This window comes from Sturnus vulgaris, chromosome 1, assembly GCF_052056855.1.
Source record: "Sturnus vulgaris isolate bStuVul1 chromosome 1, bStuVul1.hap1, whole genome shotgun sequence".
Taxonomy (NCBI): domain Eukaryota; kingdom Metazoa; phylum Chordata; class Aves; order Passeriformes; family Sturnidae; genus Sturnus; species Sturnus vulgaris.
Window position 1 is genome coordinate 119,559,361 of NC_142243.1, and position 22,716 is coordinate 119,582,076.

General features: G+C 36.3%; 1 long non-coding RNA gene across 4 annotated transcripts in view; it reads left to right on the plus strand.

The window, feature by feature from the left end:
- LOC148225457 (uncharacterized) overlaps nt 1–22,716 on the plus strand; it is a 135,324-nt gene that overhangs the window by 14,839 nt on the left and 97,769 nt on the right. Inside the window, exon 7 of one of the 4 annotated variants that reach the window (XR_015807465.1) lies at nt 3,351–3,528. The exons of 2 other annotated variants lie outside the window; for them this stretch is intronic. This is a non-coding gene — a long non-coding RNA (uncharacterized LOC148225457). Of the gene's footprint in view, nt 1–3,350; nt 3,653–22,716 lie in introns of those variants that run through there. One more of the 4 variants, XR_015807466.1, reaches the window with a different exon arrangement.

Sequence of the window (22,716 nt, forward strand, 5' to 3'; positions counted from 1 at the left end):
CTTACTTTGTTTTACTTCTTTGGACTCTGTGATAGAAACAGCAGGTTTTGTTAGCCTCTGAGAGCATTTCCTGCTTTTCCTTTCAGTTGGGATGAACATTTACTCTGTTTCACTCTGCTTCTTTTTGATTCAGAAGCATTTTTAATAGATTCTTCAGTCTAAGGGGAATGAGTGCCCTCCTTTGCATGCTTTTCTAGACTAACATCTGGTTTCAGCAGACCTCTTAAATACATGCCTAAGTGCATCCTTAAATATTTGGATGCTCATATGCCTAGAGGAGTACAGTAGGCACATTAAAGAGCAGGATATTCTTAAGTGCTTTTTTGAATAGATACCTAAATGGGAATGAAAAAACAATTGCATATTTTAATTGCGTGCGTTAATTAGCCAAGTGTATGTTTCATTTGCTAACATTATCTTTTGTAGTTATGTAACCTTAAAGATTACCAAAAAATACTTCATCCAAATTTTGTTCAATAGATGTGTTTTAATAAGTGTACTTACCCTCAGTATAATTTAGCTTGCAAAGGTGTTGAAAGGGAATAAGTGGTTGCTTCCATTCAGCAGACATATTTTGCTATAAAAGAACTTGCAATTCTGAAGAAAGGGTTTAGAGGGGGTAAAGAAAAAAGAAAATTGAGAAATTCATTGTAACTTTTTGGAAGGTTCATCAATATTTAAGAATTTTAGGCCTTTGCTACAGTGTAATTATTTTTCAATTGTTTCTTCTGACTGAGTTTGCAATAAGCTAGTTTTTCTGTTAGGCATGAATGAATGAGAAAATTTAAGAATTAAGTACCTCAAACAGAATAAACACGTTATTTTGTAGTTTTGTAAACATTTGGCTCTTACAATGCAGCTCAAGAAAGTCATACTCTTTTCTAATGAGTGAATGGCTTGTAATGTGTTCTGTATCATAATATTAAAAAAGTAGTTACTTTATCTAATTTGCAATCCATTTGGTAGGAGCAAGGGTAAGAAATTTAAGGATGAGTTAACATATCCAGCCCTCTTGTGAAACTGCATGGTGCTCTTGTAAGCCTCCATAAGAGGGGAGGGGAAAATCCTGAGCAGAAATGATGGAAAAATTAGACATCAGCATTACACTAGAGTTACTCAAATTAGAGGTCAATAGAATAGTCACCTGGAATATATATTTTTTAAAAACTGCTTAACTTTTTCTGAATACTCTCTCAAGAATGGTAGATTTTACCAGTATTTTTCCTTGCAGATAACTTTAAATAAAAGGAAACTGTTTCCCAAATGCATACTCGTGCAAGCATTTGGAATGCAGTAAGTGTGTTTTCATTATGACTGAGCAATTTCAGCTGAGTAGCTATACAACAAAAAGTAGGAAAAAAAATGCATCTTTGGAGGTAAATTAAATTGCAGTACCCAAAGAATTGGGATCTGCCTTTTATAATTTGACATGAGAAAACTGAAATAAAGATAAAGGTTCAAACTAGATTCTCCACTGTTTTCAGATGCCTTCATAAAAAATGAAATTGAAATGGAGTATAGGGAATGACAGAACTTACAAATATTTTTCTCTTCATTTTCAACATGTACTCCTCAATGTGCACTCTGTAAAGATTCTGTCTACGACTCAAAAAGCCTTTCTAAATGAAATTCAGCAAAAAATAATGGTCTGTCTAAGCAGAAATGATCTGATCCAGGACAGCTATTTGGATAGTATATGCCAGTGTATTTCTGCACATCTATGTCTATGGAGACAATTTAGGGGAGAGGTAGGGAAAAGACAATCCTGATAATATTATTTGGAAAGTGTCTCTCCCCTGAAAGATGTTTCACTGTCTAAAAGACTAATTAGATTGCATGATTGCATGACTCTCCAGAGTTTTGCATCTCAGCAATAAAATCCCCACAGAGTCATTTATCATGTCAAAGGGTAAGTGGTATTTTTTGGGGTGTTCATCTGGGTAGACGAAAAACAAACACTGCAGTTTAGAAATTTGTAGATACATAGACATGACCTCTGAATGAGTGATCTGCAAGACTACACACTGAATGTTCTTTAAATGGCAACAGGAAATGTATTTAATATTCATCTAAATACTAGATGTCTCTTTTAAAGTTTGAGATACTTTTAGTTACAGTCAGCCCTCAAACACTTCTGGATGCTTCCAAATGCGGTAGCACAATGGCAGCCAAAAAAGGGGTGTATCCCACAAAGGTATAAGGAAGTGGATTTTGCACTTTTGATTTTTTTTTTTATGGTTTGGTTCTATTAGCCCAAAGCACTCTGTGTTGCAGCTGGGCCAACATGTCACTGCTAGTGCTGTAATTATATTCAGCAGTCTTCTTGGCTGAAGTCCAATAAATATATCTTTGGAGGATCATAATTTTTCTAAATGGTATGATTTTTTCAGTGAGGACTTTGGTCTTGAGTCTGCAAAAATCAACGCTTTTGACTGACTTTAAAAATACAAACAGTGCAGTCCTTTGGGAAAGATCCTTAATTTCCAAAAATATGTCAGGCTGGAGTCTACAGGCAGATTTTTATGCTTAGTACTGTGAGTACTTATCTTGCCTAATTTCAAAATACCCCAGATCAGCTGCAGGATTGTGGACACACACATTTAGAGAGCTAGGGAATTACAGCTTGGAAATTCTTTTCAGGCCTGATTTCTCCTGACTCTCAGGTCCATAACATGGTGAAAAACAGAGTGGAATTCATAATAAAAATTAACACCTGGTGTCTTTCCCATGGGATACATCCTGAGGTACTGTCCCAAGGATGTTTTTCCCAATTGTCCAATGAACTACTGTCCTGTCCTAGCTGCATGTAACACACTTTAAATACGGGCTGTCCGTACAATAAAGTTGGCCTTTTTTCCCCCAAAAGAGGTCCGTGTGTGTTGCTGTCCTTTCTCTCTCTTTGCAGCACAGTAACCACACAGGATAAGGCCAGGAGCATTTTAATCCTGAGTTATCAATGTCTGCAGTACAGAGACGTCTTTTTTGGATAGCAAATACATTAAACATGCATTAACCATGCAGAGCAGCATGGTCTTTTACATTAAAGCCCTACTGGAATTCTCAAAGTAAGCATTCTTTTCCCCAACTAACCTATATAACTTAACTAGTAGCTGTTAGTGGTCTATCAATTATATGTGTGGAAATTTTGCCTTCCAGCATTCCCACTTCAGAAACTTCCCAACTAATGGTTTACTGAGTATGCAAGGATAAGGGACTGCTAAAGTAAAGGGAGACTTAGTTGTCTTTTATATATATATAAGGCGTTTTATATGTATAAGGCATTTAATTTTGAAAAGTTTACTGTTTTATTTTTTAATCAAATGATGGATCCTGGGTGTCTCCTGCTGCAGGCTATTATCCACATCACTCGTCTTGCTACCATCTTACTTTCTCTGTCTCTCCTAATGAAATTTTCGGCAGGACAGGAGCTGGAAAATACTTCTGCATCTGGCTGTCTTTGGGAGGAAAGCCTGTGTGAGGTGTAAGGAAAGACTCGTTCCCCTTTGGATTATGAAAACGGTGCTTAAAGTAAGACTGTGTCTTGTGACTCTTTGGTGGCCGGAAGCCTGTTCTCCTATGCATGATAAATGTAATATACTTGTATAAAATAAAGACTTTTAATAGTCCCTTCACTTTGATATTTCCAGTTTCACCTGAGTGCACTGGCTTTCCTATGTCATTTCTTTCGTGTGCCTAGGTCTCCCCAGGACTTGTTAAGAAATTTTGCTAGCTAAGCTGGATGACAGGAATTCTATTAAGTGGTAGATTCTCCAGTCCCCTCTCCTCCACTCTCCCTCTACCCCCCTCCCCCACCAAAAAAGGAATGTTTTTATATTCAGAAAGTTATTATATAGTGCATTACTGGAGTAGGGAAAAACTGAAATTGCTCCTTATGCTCATTCTTCATTATGTGGGTGGACTTCAATAATGCAAAATGATTAAAAAGTACTGCTACCAAGAACTTGGCAATAGAGAATCCTGAGGGCAGAGGAACATTGTAAACCCTTTATTCTTCAGAATTTAAAAGCTTTCCTTGCATTCAATTGGAATTCCCCAATTTTTTTTCAGGGTATGTCTTTAATTTATCTTAAAGTACAGATCACAAGAGAGGGGCTGGGAGGTGGAACAAAAAACTTTGGTCAGAATGATGTGGAAAAGGTCTTCCATTTTTCAAAGATACATCCAAAAGAACTTATTTTTAGTCTGTAAGGTCTGATGCATCTCTCCTAATTTCAGGTGCCTAGGTCAGGGGCAAAAAGGGGATCACCCTGAGTTCTTCCAATTGGATAGGAAAGTGGTGGTCAACTCCAAATTGCTCACTCCACCTCAAGTTTTCTTGGTCCTTCACCACTGATTGTAAGGCAGAATAAATTAGCTTGCCACTTGGGAAATAGGTATTTTAATGAGGTCAAAACTCTGGCTTTAAAGATCATATTTCCTATGAGATTTTAATGCTAAAGAATGGAAAGAAAAAAGACTGATTAGGATTTTCAGAAGATGTTTAACTTCCATTGATTTTCATGGGACTATATGGATGATTTGAAATCTAGTGAGGTTCCTGAGTACCTGTAGAACCTATGCCTGCAAACCTGATTTTCACTGAAAAGAAATAAAATTAACTATATTAAAAACTATGGCATACAAGAAAATCAAAATTTTATGTTTTAGACAGTTCAGTAGCTTTCAAAATATTAAACTTTTGCCAACTCATTTCTTAATAATTGGATCTTCAGTTTGTTTAGGATAGTCTGGATGAACCATAGGATTTTATGAAGAAAAACATTTTTTATGAAAATAAACAAATTCAGTCAAGATTTCCTGGTAATGGGAAAGTTAAAAATGTAACTTAATTTTTGCCCACCTGCTTATATCTTTTTTTCAGACACAAAAGATTAGGAGTGGATTTTGGTTTAATAAAATATGCCTGCTGTGATGTTGCTGCTGTTTCTAAATATCTCATATCCTCCTGATATGAAGCTCCACAATTCTATTTTATTGGGCAAGCAAGGCAGCCCTTCGTTAGCTCAGAGCTCCGCTGACTTCAAGAGGGTGTAGTGCCAAGGTGTAAAGTCTCCCATGTAGAATTTTGCCTGAAAAATTTAGCAGGATTGAGCCTGAACTTGCCTGTGTATTGCTTGCAGCTGAAATATGTTATCCTGTGATAGCAGCATCAGTAATCTTTTAGTAGGGTATTACAGAAAGTGAACAGCACTATGTTTATGATAAACAGGAAATTGTATACTATTAGAGTTATTAATTAGCGTAGAAGGACATGTACATAGAAAACTTACAAACTAAAATGGAGAGCATGTTCTGATATAATGAATTTTTGCTGGTTATGTTACTAACACTTGTATTATTATGCAAATAAGCAAGTATTTGTAGAAATGCTGTATTTATGACTTAACATTATTAGATAATTTCAGAAGGAATAGCTGGCACCTCTTATAAAAACACTTGTGTAGAATTAGAAATCACTGGAGTGCTACTTTTTAAAAGGATTATGAATATAATAAATATAATAATATAATCAATAAAAGAAATATAAATATTGAAAAAACAATATAGTAATTTTAAAGCCTTGTGAATATATTTATTGTTACTCTAGTTTTTCCCCTTTGTCCTTTTTAACAGCAATATGGAGTGATTTCAGTATCTGTTTCAGCAAAATATTTCAACAATAACACAAATCTGTAGCAAAAGCTATTACTTGTAAAAGTTCTTGTACCTTATAAAGTGCTACTTATGAATGCAATAAGTGACATAAATATGCTAATAAATCTGACTTGTCTGTATAGGTGACATTCCCATCTGTAAAATGCATCAGAAATAACGTCCAGGTGCATCATGAAGGGAAGTTAAGTAAGTTCTTTAAGGAGGTCTTTGATAAAACTTGATTTTGTTAATTATAAGAGGTGAAAATTAAATAAATGCTAGCTTCTGCAATGAATGAAATAATTTAATTTCAAATACAATAACCGTAAATTTTACATACCTAAAAAATGTCTTATTTCTATATTCAGGCATGATCATTACATTTTTAACTAGCTACTGAATTCATTAATTCCAGAAGTATCATTACTGATGCGTTACTTGGCTAAAGCAGGCATCCATCTACACCTTAAATATAATTTTGTACATTTACAAAAAACAGTAACTTTACCTATTTCTTCCTACTACTGTGATAAATTGTTGATAAATTTAAGTAGCTTGTGTTTGCTAAGCATTTTTTGGTTTCCGTTTTTTCAGAATAAAAGAAAAAAATCTCTATTGAATGTGCAATGGAAGCAAGTGTTTTTTCAGTTCAGCAGTTTCTGCTGAATGGTAAACAATCGGGTTGTTTCAAAAGGAGAGTAGCATGGTCCGTAACTCCGACAGCTAGGAGTAGTTTAGTTTACTGCTTCTACCACCTGCCTTCTGACTTAATATTGGAAGCAAGAAGCATGCAATTAAGTATGAGGAAATGAAAATAAATGACACTGTTCATTGCACATTACAAAGTGCCTGGCAGAAAGAATGCAGCTTGCCTGGACCTGATGACCCCAGGGGAAAACATGTCTCGTGCCTGGGAAAGCGCCAGCAAATCAGACACTGACCCTGGCTTTATCCACTATCAAATGCATTGGTTTCCTTCTTAACAATTTAAAACTTTCTTTTTTTTTTTTTTTAATTATAATTGATTTCTGAAAAGCAGGGAGATACATAAAACATGTACCAAGTGTGTGGTAGAAGCTATAGGACACCAAACATGCAGGACTATTTTCTTTATCATTTCTTGAGGAAAGTTATTTGGATTACATCCTGAATTGAACTAATTTGAACTGGTTATTAGCTTCTAAGGTTTCTAGAGGTGAAGAGGTTTTTTGAACGATGAATTCCATCTACACAGCAATATTGCATTCAATGCAATATTTCTGGGTATATAACTCAAACCCTCCCCTCATTCTGGAATCTGAATGCTTAAAACCTCTTTCATTTTAAAATGCCTGTTCAGTGAAGGCCCTTTTTCTTATATATGGCTCATACAGTGGTTAGAATGTTAAAGTAATAATTGTATTTAAGTAATTAATTCTGAATTGTCTAAGCATCTTTACAGAGGTAAGTAAATTCTGTAAATTCTGTAATATCCTGATATTACAGAATAGGAAGAAACTACACCATAGAGAAATCTGATGGCTTGCTAGAGCACATAACACATCAAAGAATAGTTGAAAGTGAGATAACCAGTTATGCAAGAAAATAAAGATTTTAACATAAATGATGTTATTTTGCTACAGAAGTCAAATTTGTCCTTTTTTAGATGACTGTAGATGCATTACAGATGAATTAACACATTACAGATTACCGTAAGGCATTAATTTAGCACTACTGTCTGATTTAGATGGACATGTATAAATAGTGGGGAAACTTTCATAATGAAAGCAGAAGCAAGAAGAGGTTTTCATGTGTTCATGATCTGGTACAAAACTAGAACTCAGATGGGCGAAAATTTTTCAACTTTTCAGTGAAGCTAAATAGCCAGAGAATATAGAACAGATAATTTCAGGTAGAAATGCTGCCAAGACTTGGTGGTTTTTAATGATTTCATCTTGAAGAAAGGAACATCTTGGTAGCTTGATAAGTATTGTTTTGAGTATAAATTTTTTCACCCCATAACCCAAAGAAAACTCAAGGGTGCAAATTCAGAAGGAATTGAAACCTTTTAGGGAGTCACAGACCCTCCATTCCAAAACCACCAACTTTCACATTTCTGGCTGTATGCAAGTACATTGATCTTCTTTTTCTTTAATATTGTATGCACACTGTATAGAAGGGTTTTTCATATTTCAACCACATTTTAGGTAAGTTCCTCACATCCTATGAAAGGTAGTCTTTACTGCATTTCTTTTTAGATCCCAGTAGAAAAAAAAAGTATTTGGATGTCAGTCATTGAGTCTCTGCTAGTTAAAAATCTTGTCTTTCAGAGGTGCTTTCTATCCATAGTCCTGCACAACATGAAATATGGTTGACAGCTATATTACCACACTGCAGATTGCAAAGCAATTCACATTCACACTTCTAAGTGCCTCTCCTTTCAAGACTTATGGATGTATGCCAAATTACTTGCATTGTGGTATATGGCCTTCTATATGTACTTTATAGAATAGGTCTCTGGTTTCCATTAAAATCAATGAAGTAAAGACCAAAAGAGCTTTTCAGAAGTGTTTACTAGATGTTAGACAAGGTTAATAATAAAATACTTCATGTATAATATGCATCTTCAATATATTTCACTGTTTAAGAAGATATTTTCTGAATTTAGGATGGAAATTCCTCAGCTAAATTTAAATGTTGAGTAACGTTAATTTCAGCTGTCATTGTTTGCTCCTCATCAGTGTCTCTGTGAAAAAATGGATATATGATTTCATACCCTATTTAGGAAGTGCTTCCAAATGTAATGGACCAGTAACTATTTAAGGAGCCTAAGGTCTTGTGTTAACAAAACCATCATGGTTATCTCAAATGAAATGGGAATGACACAAGATACCCTCCAATGTAATTTCTTCTAGGCAAATTAGTGACTATGCCATGTCATAAACCCTCATTCCTAGTCACCATTTCATTACAGCAGTTCTTTGTCAGACAAGTTAAAGTGGATTATCAGCAATTATAGTATGACAATACAATTAATTTATTAATAATTATTAAAATATTAGTATGATTCTGTCTGGGCATATTACTAGAGTAAATGAGGCCAAATGGTGGTTTTTAAAAATAAAGATCTGTGACAAACATTATAGTGACAAACCGAATTTTGGGAGAGAGGAGAAAAGAGAGAGATGCTCTAAAGGTATCTGAGTGAAATATGGACTCAAGTGAATTTAGTCAGTATGATGAAAAATTGACTTAAAGCAGGAAGAAAGGCATAAAAATGAGTGTATGTTGGTGGAGGGTACATTTCACCTTTCTAATTATTTATTTACTTTTTCAATTATATTATTAACGTTTCCCTTAGGACTACAGTACCTAGAAGAAAGCAGCAATACAGTTTTAAAATTGTCTTGAGATTTAGAGGGAAAAAATAAATACATGGAAGTCATTATCACTGGCTTTTGTCAGTAATCCTAAATCCATGAGGTTTTTTTTCTTGTTTGAAGGATGTGTTTTACCACAGTGGGATAGGTATAAGTTGGGCTAGTAACTTGTTTTTCCATATAACATTGTACTTTTGTAACCCAGAGTTCCACTAAGTTGTGTTCTCCAAAGGATAAATGAATTATATGCAGTGTTTTTCACTTGAACTGTACCATATGTGAAAATTGTTGGTCTGTACCTCAAAGATGTTCTGTAAAATCATCTACTGTGGTTAGGAAATGTCAGTATGTCCATTTATCAAAATAACTTGAAAGAAAATATAGTGAACAGGGACCTAAAGTACTGGAGCAGTTGCACTAGGTAATTCTCCATAAGTAAATTTGAAAGTGAATGCCATTTCTAAACTGATGCCATTTAGAAAAGTACTGGCCTAGTTAGTAAGACAGAAAGTTTGCTGGCTAATTTCAAAATGCAGAAAAGAAATTTCTGGATATTAAATTTAGTTTTAAAGAATTTATGTACTGGAACACACTTCCCCTTGTCTCTGAAAATAACCCATGCAGGGTAGAAGTAGATTCCAGCAAACTGTGCGAGTACACCATGGTCTTTCATTTGATATGCTCACATATGCTCGGCAGTTGCTTCTGGTAGCCCTAACCTCCATGAGCCTCATCTAATCTCTTGCAACATCTATCAAGTGTGTCACAACAAGAAAGTTTGTCCACTGAAGTGGTGGAATGGAAAAACAGAATCTCACAAGTAAGAACTATTTATGCTTCCTTCACCAAGCTGTAAAGAGTCAACCACGGTTACGTAAGCCTTTCCTGCAAGGTTTCAGCAGCTCTAAACATCCCCAACTAAGGTGACAAAAATCAACAAAAGTACCCAAAGAGAGGCTGTAAGCAACATGGAAACAAACGAAGGCAGAAAAATGGTACTTTGAAAAAAGTTGTAGCCATTCTTTTTGTTAAAGTAACTAAAATTTAGAGAAAAATTTTGGAGGTGTTTGTAGTTCTTTGCCCAGGCTTTCTCTTGCATTTCAACCAGATGCTGAAGATGAGGAAAATGTGGACAAATAAGATGCCTGAAGTGGTTTAGAATGAACATTAATGCAAGATGCATTTTTGAGTCTATAGGAAATATCTTGGTAATAGCAGTGGACGGAGAAAAATGAATTGCTGCTCAGAACTACTGATGCTAAAGTTGAATTCTGCACAGATTGCTGGAGAAATCTTTTCTAGAAAATAGAAGAAAATTATGGCACAACAGTGACTGCCACCTGCTGCAGTCCTGAGATAAAATGTGGGTGCCAGGATATTATTTCCCAGCTGTTATTAGCTCATTGGTGTTTCTGTAAATGTGCTCTAGGAGAACTGCTCTGGAGACAACTAACCAGATTTTCAGCTGCTAACAAAAAAAAAGACATTACGAGTCTGAAGAAAACATCAAATTCTCGCTTTAAGTCCCTAGTGTCCTGTGCAAGGACCTCCTGCCAAAATATTTTCGACTAGCTCTTTAATTTGTCTATTTTTGTCCTTTACTGTTAGCCCAAAAGACCACAGCAAGTCCAGAACTATAGTGTAATAAAATCTAGCGTTTCTTTAAAAATATTGTAAGCAAGTTTATATACTTATCCAACAGAAACATTGGATTTCTACAATTCTGCTTTCTGCATTTTTGGTTTAACTTGAAAGAGGAGACCAAAGTCATGGCTGCTGGTCCAGAGCCGCAAAATATAGCAAAGCCAGCATTCAAACGTGGCTGGTAGAAGCTAAGAATTCTCATATTTCTTGTCAGTGCACGCGTAAGTGTGGTCTAGTATGATGTCAAATCTACCTCAGAACATATCTTGCCTTTTTGGCCCCAGAATTTTGTGGAAAATGAAGACTCTACTATTGGCAAATGCATATAGAACAGTGCTGATAAAATAATGGGAGGTGGTGATTTTTTACCGTGGAAAGGAAAAATCTCTTTAGAAGACAAAAAACGTGATCTATTAGCATAATAATGTCATCAAAGATCAAGTGCTATAGTATTTTATATTTTTACACTGCTGTTCCATAAATATACAACAATAGCAGGTTAATACATCAAATGTATACATAAAGTCTTCCCACTGTGCATAACTGTTCCATATATTACTGTTATCTCTTCTGAGATTAAGTAAACACAGAATGTAATGTACTGTACATAAATATAGCACTACTGAATCATAATAAAAACTTAAAAATACCTCTTTACCATGAGAACTGTGTCAGAATCTCTCAGTGAAAATGTTGGTTAGCTGAAATGAGAAGGCTTTTTTCTTTTACCAGAAATATACCAATTTCAGCAAAACTTCAGTTTCAAGGATTTTCTGGTTAAGCCTGAATAAAACCTAAAATGGACAACTAGCCAATGAATGTCTGTGAATAAAGAGGGAACAAAGGTCAGTTTATTTTTCTGTCTTTTTTACATAAGAGGGTTGAACCTGGATTTTCCACTTAGGCGAATGCCCTCCCTCTTGGTGGTACCTTCAGTTTCCCCCAGTAAATGTGCTCCCATCAATTTAAATATGTAAGTGACCATTTGAAAGGTGGAGCTTCAGACCTGTTCTAGCATAGCAACAGGGGAACTCAAGGGGAGGATATTAAGTTCATGTTCTCAGAAAACTTGTGCATATTTCCAAAATCACAATTCTGACAAATTTGAAAGTAACAAGGATTTGAGAGTTAAAGAAAGGAAATTTGAAAGATATTCATACATTCTTGAAATAGCAGTATTTCAATCGGTAAACACTGCAACAGCAAGCAACCTTGTTATTTACCGTAGAGGAAGTAGCAGAATTTGCATGGCAGAGGGAGAAGTGTTGCCCGTGTTTGTAATCTGTGGAGACAGTGGCAACTTCTTGTTATGGCTAAGAGGGGTATGAATTCAATTCTTTCTACAGAAGAATTCTTTCTTTCTGGAGAAGCACACCTCACTATGCCAGCTCTGGGAGGTCCACTCATGTAGCAGGCAGCCGAATGTTGGAGCCAATTGCTAATCCACCCGAAGTGACAATGAAGAGTTCAGGGCTGCATGGGCTGAAAAGAACATGAAAGAGAAACAAATAAAGCCACTATATTCACTTCTGTGGCCTTGTATAAGATCGCCATATTACCTTCTTGCCCTGCCTTCATTTCACTATCAGGCAATCTCCTGAAACATAATTTCTTCACTTGTCCGCTTGATAGAACATTTTACTTTATTTAGAATGTTTGACTCTATTTGCAAAGGCAAGATAAAAACAATTTTATTTGTGCTATGAAATGAGAGAGTGAAGCAAGCTCCTGCAAGCAGGCTGCTTTGTTGAGTCAAATTTATACTCTCATTTTGAGTGTGGAGCTTATACCATTCTACACTTCACAGGAAAAGATACGCTTTACGCTAATGCATAGTAATCTCTGTACAATCCCAACTCACTTTCTCTGCTTTCAGCCACACCCTAGCGGGAAATTTCTCTGAGAAATTAACATGGGAATCGGCTCTTAACTGCATTTTCAAATACATTTATCAGCTAATTTTTTTTTTTGGTAGTGTTATGACAAAGAGATTTTACTAATTAATACTAATAGATCTGTGATAGCAGATAAAAGCCAGACACTGGAAACTGCTACATGTGGATCATTTGCTTTCCTGACACATTTTGAACATGAAATAAGTTAAATTACTGTTCTTTTCAAAACACATTATAAATTGGAAAAGTGTTGAGTGAAAAAAAGAAGGCATTCACCAAGTATTAACTATTAAGAGTGAAGTTGGTTATAGATGGTCTCACACTGTTTTGTTTTTTTCTGTGATCAGTATAATAGAGTGGTTGTATATAATAGATAATGCCAGCTATTTCAGTATGGGTGTCTTGCAAAAGCTAAATAAATAAAAAGTGACTTAGCTTTATTTACCTTGCAGCAGGTGAACAAATATGGTGACAGTGAAATAAATTATTTTTTCCTGCCAGCTAAGCATGCCGTCAATCCTTCTTACTAAAGTAATGAAGCAGGGAAACAATATTTTGTTTTCTTTTCACTCTGGTGGAGAAGTTTTACATCAAAAAGGAAGATAACACTGAGGATAGCTGTGGTGTGGTATTACCGTCTGCCTCCTAAGTCATATCCTGCTTTCTGTTTTAAAAGAATCTGAAATGGCTCTAGACTATCCCGTCATGAGTATTGCCTCCTAGAAATTGTTTGCATAATATGTGAAGGACACATATGGACAATTTATTTGGGTCTCAGTGTCACTGTGTTGTGGAAATTTTATTTATGTACTGCACAGGATTTCTTAAAGGAAATATTTGTGTGTTCTGTCCATAATCAGATGCTCAGAATTTCTAGTAAAAGTGGGACTGTCAAGTGCTACTGCAAAAGAAAAAAAAAAATCCTCATTTATTTCTTTCTAATTCATTCTTTCACTTGGGAGTCTAGGCTTCAGTTTAAATTTCAGGGATGCCATTCAGTGCAAAGTATTTGTAGAATTTAAAAAATGGCCTTTTATAAAGGCAGCAGTTAAAATGGTGGTCTGTTGTTTACTTTCCTTGGCAAAATTGCAGGGTGGCTTTTCTCCATGGGCCCTTTGATATTAGACTATTAAATCCACTTTCACTACCAGTCCTGGACTTCTGAAAACTTCTAGACTACATACATATGACAGCTTTGAGAGGCAGTGGGAGGAAAGTGAAAGACGGTGCAAAACTGAATTCTGTGGCAACTGGGCAAATTGCCAGTAAATTCAATGAAGCTTTTCATTAAATTCAGTGTGTTTTACATTAAAACTGAATTTGGCCCACTGTCTACAGCTATTAAAGTTACACAGCTTTAAAAAGTTACATGAAATTTTACGTACTTGAAAAAATTCAGTATAATGTTGAATCTATTTTAAACCCACTTGAAAAATACTTTTAAATTATCCTGTTAAGGATTCATACGATATGTGTCTTCTCTCTTTATTTTCTGTCTGGATGGATCAGATGAAGCACGTGGTGATTGGTTCTCAAAGTTTCCTGTATTCACTTGGCAGCATCAAATGAAAATATGTATACATTTGTTTATAAGAAAATTCTTATGTTGTTGTGAGAATTTTTTTTATGACCACCATAAAGTGATAGATAATTAAGATTGTTCTCTTTTCCCCTTTAAATTTGTCTTAGATTGATGTTAGAATGACCAGCTTCTTTCATCAGTAAATGTCCAGGAGTTAAGGACTTTCGGAGCTCTACAAAGAAAGAGATACTTTTATGTCCTAAAGGATGGGGGAAAATGGCATTCTTTTCCTGCCCATCCTAAGGAGGTACGAATAGAGAAGTTTGAATAAGACAGATCAAATAAGACAGTGAGACCTGCTTGCAGGATTGCCGCCCTATTTAGGATGCAGGCTTCTAGTTTTGCAACTTCTGGCTAAGCAATAGGAGATGTTTGGAGACAGGGAGCGTTATTAGTGATTTTTTTGATGGAAGGTCTTTGGGAATAGTCTGGACAGCAAATCATATGTTGATATGTAAGGAGATACAGGGAAGAGATCAAAGCTAAAATTTCCCCTTTGCATGCAAATAGCAGCAAGTTTTGCAGTATGCATTTTGCTTGGTTGAGAAAGTTATGTTCATTAGCTCCTAATCCTCCAGCCAAACCCAGAGGGGAATGCAGTTGAATGAACCAGGTAAATTCAAGGAAATTATGTGAATTGAAATGTGTTTTCATTGTGAGCTCTTCACAGCTCCAAAGCCTTAGGTCACACGTTTGAATTCCACGCTATGCAGTTCCCAGGTCAGAAATCAAAATTCCTGACCAAAGACTATGTGCTGACCCTTTTGAAATTAGCAAATATCATCAATTTATTCCCTGTGGCTGGGTGCTATTTGTACTATCTGGGAATGTTGGGACCAAGAGGGTACTACAGGTCCTTTGGTACAGAAGACAAAGTTTCAGTGATATTGGATCGCCATTGTATCCTGTAAATTCATTCAGGGACGCCAGTTTTGAGCGTTGCCAAGTTAATTTCTATTAACAACACATCTGTAAGATGAAGAACATTAGCAGGATTTGGCTCATAACCAGACAGGTACTGAGTTATCCCAAAACACAAGAGCTGGCTGTTACTTAGGGTGGAAGTCAGCACTTGATGCTCAAAGCACTGCTCAGGGGAGTTCAGCTGGTTTACTTTGAACAGACCTCCCCACCTCCTACCTCACTGGGGTTTTTTTTTGTGTGTAACAGGATGGTTAGTCCTGCATGAGGCATGAGATGGCTGTTTTTCCAGCAGCATTCACAATCTTCAATACCAACAACAGCAAAAGCAGCAATGTTTTCTGTAAGTCTGCTCCCTTTCCCTGTCATAAGTTTTTCTCTCCATGTTTTGGTCAAAATCCAGTTATTTTATTTTTAAAATGTAATTTTAAAACATATCTAGTTTAATAATTGTCCCTCTATGAATTTCCATTTTGTTTATTTTAAGCACACATTTCATTGCTGGCCTTGCTGACCATAAAGTAACTTTTGTGTTACTTTATACATTGTTACATTGTTACATTTATACATTGTTACATGTTACATTGGTTATGCAGCACCAAACTCCTATTCAGGCTTAAAACTGTCCTCTGGCAATTACTCACTATTTGAATTTGCCCCTGATTATTTAACTGATAATGCAATAACATCAAAAACTAAAGAAGAGACAGGCAAGAATGTGCGGTTCTTGATGGTTTTTATTTTTCTGTTCCCCTGTCACCACAAAGAGTATCCCTTAATTATGTATTTGAATTATTGATGTTCCTTGGTTGTAGAGAAGCCTATCATCTGAGTGCCTTTTGTTTGAAGTTCTATAATTTTACTCTGCCAAATCTATATAGAAAAATACGGCATTTACTGTAGTTTACTATTAAGTTGTCAGTAAACTCACACAAACAAATTAAGTAGGTCTGCATCTTTCAGTGACATGAAACAGTTGAAAGAAGAAAAAGAAATTACACAATGACAAGAAGAACTGTAAGCCAATAGGAATATAAAACGTATTCACCTTCTTGTTATCTCACAGCATTTAGATGATCATAACAGTTTAGAAAGCATACCGCCCACACCACAGGATCTTGCTCCTCTTTAATTTTCTCTAATTTGTGTAGTGAATAACCAAATACTCATAATGCAATTAGAAGATAATCAGGCTTGTAATTATGTTAATTGCTGGAGACTTACATCAATCCTCCAGCAAAGTGATAGGATTTCAGGGGAACTATTAACATGGGAAGAGAGAGGAAGCACACATGAGAGAGAAAGAGATTGGGGGAGTGGGTAAATTGATGAACAGCTTAGGCTTGTATCATTGAGCAACAATGAGAATACAATGGTGCAACAAATGAAAAGGGCCTCAAGGGGAGAAGCTCAGAAAATGAGGTTTTAGGTACCAGCAACTCAACCTCTTTTGTCTGTTTTCTTCCCATAAATAATCATGTTGTGCATCTATATTTATTGTAATAAGCCCAATTCAGAGAAATCGGATCCATAGCTGAACAGAGAACAAAGGGGAACTGTTCAGCTATGCAGCAGTTTGCCATGTCTCCCACACCACTGAAAGAACCACTGTATTACCTTCTGTCCTCGACTCCTGGGGCTATTCTTTTCTCATGGTGATGTCCGATATTACATTTAAACCCATAATACTGCAACTGCAATGGGCTGTCTCAGAAATGTCATGGATCAGTCATAATCTCTGAAGAACATACAATACATAGTGGACTGAGAGAATTTATGAAGTAATCCACAGTGGAAATGTTTTTTGCTGTTTTTATTTACCTTTTTGTCAGTACCTCATCGAGGTTGTAATGATTGTTTAAGCCTTTTGAAAGTGAGTTTTGTAGTCTGATATAAGTTGTAGATTATGACTGTACTTTATTAGGGTGGCTATTTCTGAGTTTACAAAACAGTTTTCTGTGTTTATACTACCTGTCAGAAATGGACTTAGGTGGTTTAAAACAAAAACAGATTTTTAAAAAGAGTATAGTTATTACTAGTAAGTTACTTTTTTGTAGTTTAAAAGTTAGTTTTGACATGGGAAATGAAATTAGTAAGGAACAAGAAAGTAAGACTACCCTTATACCAGTATGATTTTTTTTTGCTCACAGCTGTCATGATAAAGATAATGAGTAAACTCAGTTGTTTTCTCTTTTGATCTGTATGTTTATACATGCAATTAAACTAAAGGGCATTTTGCAACATTTGATTTACTCTAGGAATTTTTGTAGATGTAGAAATACATTAGCTTTTGCAACCCCAAGGAAAAGCACATTTTATCATATGTATTTTAGTGGGCATTACACTATTATTTATGACTTATGAATAATGATCTAAAGAGCTGAGGAGTTAAGAAAAAATATTTAAACATATTAAAGTGCCCTATTTTGAAATATTTCCTATAAATGACTTGTTTCATAAATTTGATTCAGGTTCAAGTATCAAGTGCCATTGGTAATTTCTACCATATCATGTCTTTAAATTCCAATTAAGGTCGATTTCTCAGTTCTAAAAAGCCTAGGAAGTGTCAAAAGAAACTCTCACAAGGGCTTCATCTACTAGAGATTTCTCCCTCATTGTTTCTTCAAACAGATGAGTGCTGCATACCTTGACTCCAGCCATGACAACACAATTCCCATGAAGCAGCCCTTAAAAATCACTCTGGAGCTCACACAGCAGGAGACTGAAGAGCATAAACCCAATGCAAGCCCAAGCTTCCTTACACATAATTCCTCAGCTCTATGGGGCTGCATGCCCCTCTCTGGCCCACCCTGGTGTACTCTTGTGGCAGGAGTGTGGCAAATATGGGGGCTCTGAATTCATCCAGGTCTATTCTGGGCCTCTTCAAGTGTCTGAAGGAACGGTGTCTGTCTGACAAAAAGACTGAGCATGCAATATGCACGGAGGACATCTTCGAATCTAAGCAAGCCAGGTGAAAAAACAAAAAAGGGAACACCTTCTTCTTTCTGTGCTCTGCCCACATAGCTGTACACAACACCCAGTACAGTGGGGAGTGGATGTGCTGTTCACCAGACCTCCCCATCAAGGGCATAGCAATACTCAGTTTACTTTGTACAGACTGGCACATTTAGGCCTTCATGGCGCTGTCAAATTTCATTTTACCTCAATGACACTTCAGTGTTCTGAAAGTGAAGTTTCAAATGCCAATTTTCACCCAGAAACTGACTTCTCAGAAAATTTAAGTAAAACAGAACAAAACATAACCCTATATCTTTGCATTTGCTTCTTTTTTACTTCTTACATGGAAGATGTTTACTGGCACCTCTCTCCTCTGTTAGTAAGCTTCACTGTGTGGTGTGTACCTAATAATAATCTTCACATAAATGTGGTTGTGAAGATATCACAACCTCGTTGTTACTAAATTTTTAGAGATATTGTAATGAGTAATAAAGTATAATTTATTTTAATTAAGTACTCTCATAGATGTGCATAGAGTTTTAAAGCACTTTCACACCAAGCTTAAGTATGATCTAATTTTACTGTCTTTTGTTGAGCTATGCTCTGAATTCCCAGCTCATCTTAGGAGAAGAAGGAATAGAAAGGACGATGCAGGCAGAGAAACTGTTAAGCAAGGAAAATGCAAGTTTAAAAAGTGTATTCCAAGCTGGATATTGAAAGAAAGGAAGTTTTGTTCAGTTATAACTTACTTTCATGCTTCTTTTGGAATCTTCCTTGGATTGTACCTGTCAGCCACCAGTTCTTTAAAATTTGGTTTATCTGTGCTGAAATTTGGGCTTGCCTGTGCAGGTGGGATAAGGGTTTGACTTATAAATCCCAGTGGTAGTATCAAGTGAAAAGGTTCCTTCAGAGCCTCTTGGCACTTTCTGTTGGTAGCACAATAACTGTATTTCATTACATTGTCCATGATATGGAACCCAAGCAACAGAGAAGGCATTATTATCCACAACCTCGCTGTGCTGGTTCAATACCCTATTTCTTTTCACCACAAAATATCTCTTCTTCTGGATGTCAAATCTCAGGATTTTTGTACAGATTAGATTCTAGATTTCAGAGATTGTCACTGGCTCCCTACCACTGTTTTGATACCTGTCTTTTCTCAGTTGTTCATTCAGGGTGTCTGTAGAATTGAAGGCCTTGGAAACTGCTGCCTAACCTGCCCAAGGTTCTCCAGCTTATGTAACATTTCAAGGAGCATCTCAAGCCTGAAATAGGGAAAATATAACATGTGGAACAGAGTGAGGCTCATTGTCCTGATATCCAGTGCCCCCAAATGCAGCAGGTCCCAGTCTCTTTTAAATTAATTGCATCTACCATACTTGTTAGGGTGGCATCTGAAAAGTTGCTGTACAAGGATGGAAATAGAGGCACACAAAATGAAAAAAAATATCAATGTCTGCCTTTGCCAAGATGAAGACCTCAAGGAGGAAATTTTCTTTCTTCTGTGGAAGAAATGACTGTACCTTTGGTAGGACATTCTGTCCCAGCCTGTAATGTAAAGCAATAGCAATCCATACAGAAAGATATGAAAGAGTCACAAAAATATTTTGTGACTTGATTAAAGTTCACACCATAGATCTATGTACCACAATCAGCAGCAGAAAAAGCAGAAGGCTTGTCCCCCTCTATTCCTCTTGGGACTCCAGCTGGAGTATTTCAACCACTTCTGGGATTCCCCAGCATAAGAAGGACATTAATCTGCTGCACAAAGTTCAGAGGAGGCCACAAAGCAATGGAGCACCTCTCCTATGAAGAAAAGATGAGAGGATTCAAGTTGTTTAGTCTAGAAAAGAGAAGTCTCTGGGAAGACCGTAGAGCACTTGCCAGTACATAAAGTGGCAACAGGAAAGCTGGAGAAGGACTTTTTACAAGGACATGTAGTGACAGGACAAGGGGCAATGGCTTTAAAGTGACAGACAGCAGGTTTAGATTAGATATTAGGAACAAATGCTTGGATGTTTTCTAGGCCAGGTTGGAAGGAGCTTTGAGCAACCTGGTCTAGTGAAAAGTCTCCCTGTCTATGATAGGGGGATTGGCACTACATAATCTGTATGGTGATCATCATCACCCTTCCAATCCAAACCAGTCTATGATTCCATGATGTCATTCCTGTAAAAAAAACCCTGTAAATTTAAAAGAGCTTCTCCAAGTGATTTCAAACACGTAGTCTAATGGTGAATCAGCCTAGCATCATTTTGCCCCATTGTAACATCACACATGTCCATGCCCATGACTGTATTCTTCACTAAAGGAAATGCACATAATTCTTATTTTCTGCCTTGAACCTACCCTGAGCAATAGTGATGCAGGGTAGGGGGTGAGGGGGCAGGGGGTTGAACCAGAAATGGGATGGTTGCTTTCTTTTTAATTTTTTCTTTTTTTTTTTTTTCTTTGGAGAAAGTGAGCTAAATTCAGCATTCAAAATTAAATCACATCAACAATTGTCTTCAAGCTTCTGTTATGTCAATATTGACAGTTTCCTTGTCAGTATAGAATTTGTCAGCTGCTGCCTTGTAGTGGTTTGGAAGAGCTTGCTTTCAGATATCAGCAGTCCCTGGCTTGTAAGTAGGTGCAGTCCTTGAGTATTCATGTGCCTCTATGGCAGAGGGTCAGAGACAGATGTTCACACAACGTCATTAAAATTGTCTGACAGCAGTTTTAGAAGCATTTCTTATTACTCTTTATTACTCAAAATGATGTTATGATATCATCATGCTTTTAATTGTCCTTCCAAATTCTTGTCCTAGCTTATGAGTAGAGAAAATGCAGACATTGCAATATACTCAGATTTCCCAGAATTTTCCATTTACGTGCTCCTGCACACTTTTGCTCCATGGTGGATCCACGCTGCTGCATTCTTATACTACAAGTTTCCAATGATAGTGGCACACATGTACCCCCAGGGACAAGCCCCTTACTCTGTATCCTCAATGCATGTAAGTAAATACAGCAGCACACTTCCTCTGAAGCAGAAGATGATGAGGTGCACACGTGGATGTACATCTACCATGTGTGGGATGAGCTGTGCCAGCTGCTGTAATTACTGCCAGTGTAGGATCAATACAGTGCAACACAATTCTCTTTGGGTGATAGCAGAACCTGAGAAAATTAAGTTTGGAGTTTATATTATTGCTTCTGTAGGAAAGACATCAGCTTCTTTTAGAGCAGGGTGTGAAAAATGATGCTCTAATCATCCTGATAAGGATGTTAATTACTAGTGCAGATTACTACATTGTTTTAGGAGGAAAATACGTGGATACAAATCAAGCTGGTCTACAGTGTGGATGTTCATTTGTGTGTTTATAAAACTATACTTATTACTGAGCACCGTGGTCGAGGCAAGCTTTGCAATGAAGAGTTATTTTTTCTAAATATATCTTCTTATTCTAGGAGTTTTATGAAAATCCCAGTAAGACCAAGCTATGGTAGAGACACTAGTCAGACAGGAAAAAAGCAATTCATTTTTTGGAGGGAGTGGGAAGTAAACAACACAATACAAAGTCTTTCACAAAACTCTAGCCATACTCAGGAAAGTGAAATGTATGATGAGAGTTTGGGATGAGAGATATGAGTGTAATTTTTTTTCATTTTTCTGAGGGAGTACTGTACATAGAGAAAAAAAAAACAAAAACAAACAAAACAAAACAAAACAAAAACCAAAAAACCCCCAGACATTTCAAGGAAGAAGGCAGAAGAAATCCAAGGATAGACAGAAAGGGGTGATTTTCAAAAGGAGCTAAATGAGAGTGTCTTTGTGTAAAACACTAGATAAATCTGAAGTGAGTACTTGGTTTTGGTTTTGTTTTGAAACAAAATATAGCACACATTCTTTGAGTAGACAAATAATTATATGAAAGAACTGCCTGACTTCCTCAGCAATTCTCCAATATGCAAGACCCTGATTTTAGCTAAGTGCTTATTAAAAATTAATACTATTTTCCATTGGCTTGTGAGAACATTTACTGAATTTAGTAAGACTTTGCTTTTACTTTGTTATTAATATATCCTCAGATATTCTAAGTCATATTATTTGCATTCCATACAAAGATGCTTGTAAAATTTATTTTAGAGCCATGTTTTGAAACAAAGAGTCTAGAGATAAATAAATGGAAAGTTCTTTTTGTGATTTTCTGCAGAATGATGTCTTGGCACACAGCAGAATAGCTTGCTTTCTTGGATTTACAGCCTAAAATGAAAATGAAAGAAAGGCTATGTAGAATAGAAAGCAGAAAAGAAGTACCTTCAACAAAACTGGAATGAAACTCCTGTAGATTTTGCCAGGTATATTGTCTCAGCTGCCAGGTTTCTTCATCTTGTGCCAGGTTCTCTCTCTAGATGCTGGTTAATTTTTCCATACATCAAATGCTTCACACCCAATTAGATTGGCTTTTACACTGCTAGGAGGACAGGACATTGCTAACCTGCTATGACTAGAAGCCAGACTGTCTTTTGAAACACTGGCTCTGTTTGGAGGCTCTCTTAGGGACACCTTGTGGAGGGTAATCAATTTCCATCAGGACATGAGTTCAGCCTCTCTCTTGTGACTGTCATAATATAATCAAAAATTATCCTCCAGAAGTTTTACTCTGTATTTCTACCAGCTGTGCCTGACTCCTTTCATTCTGCTCTTTTGACAGCAGCA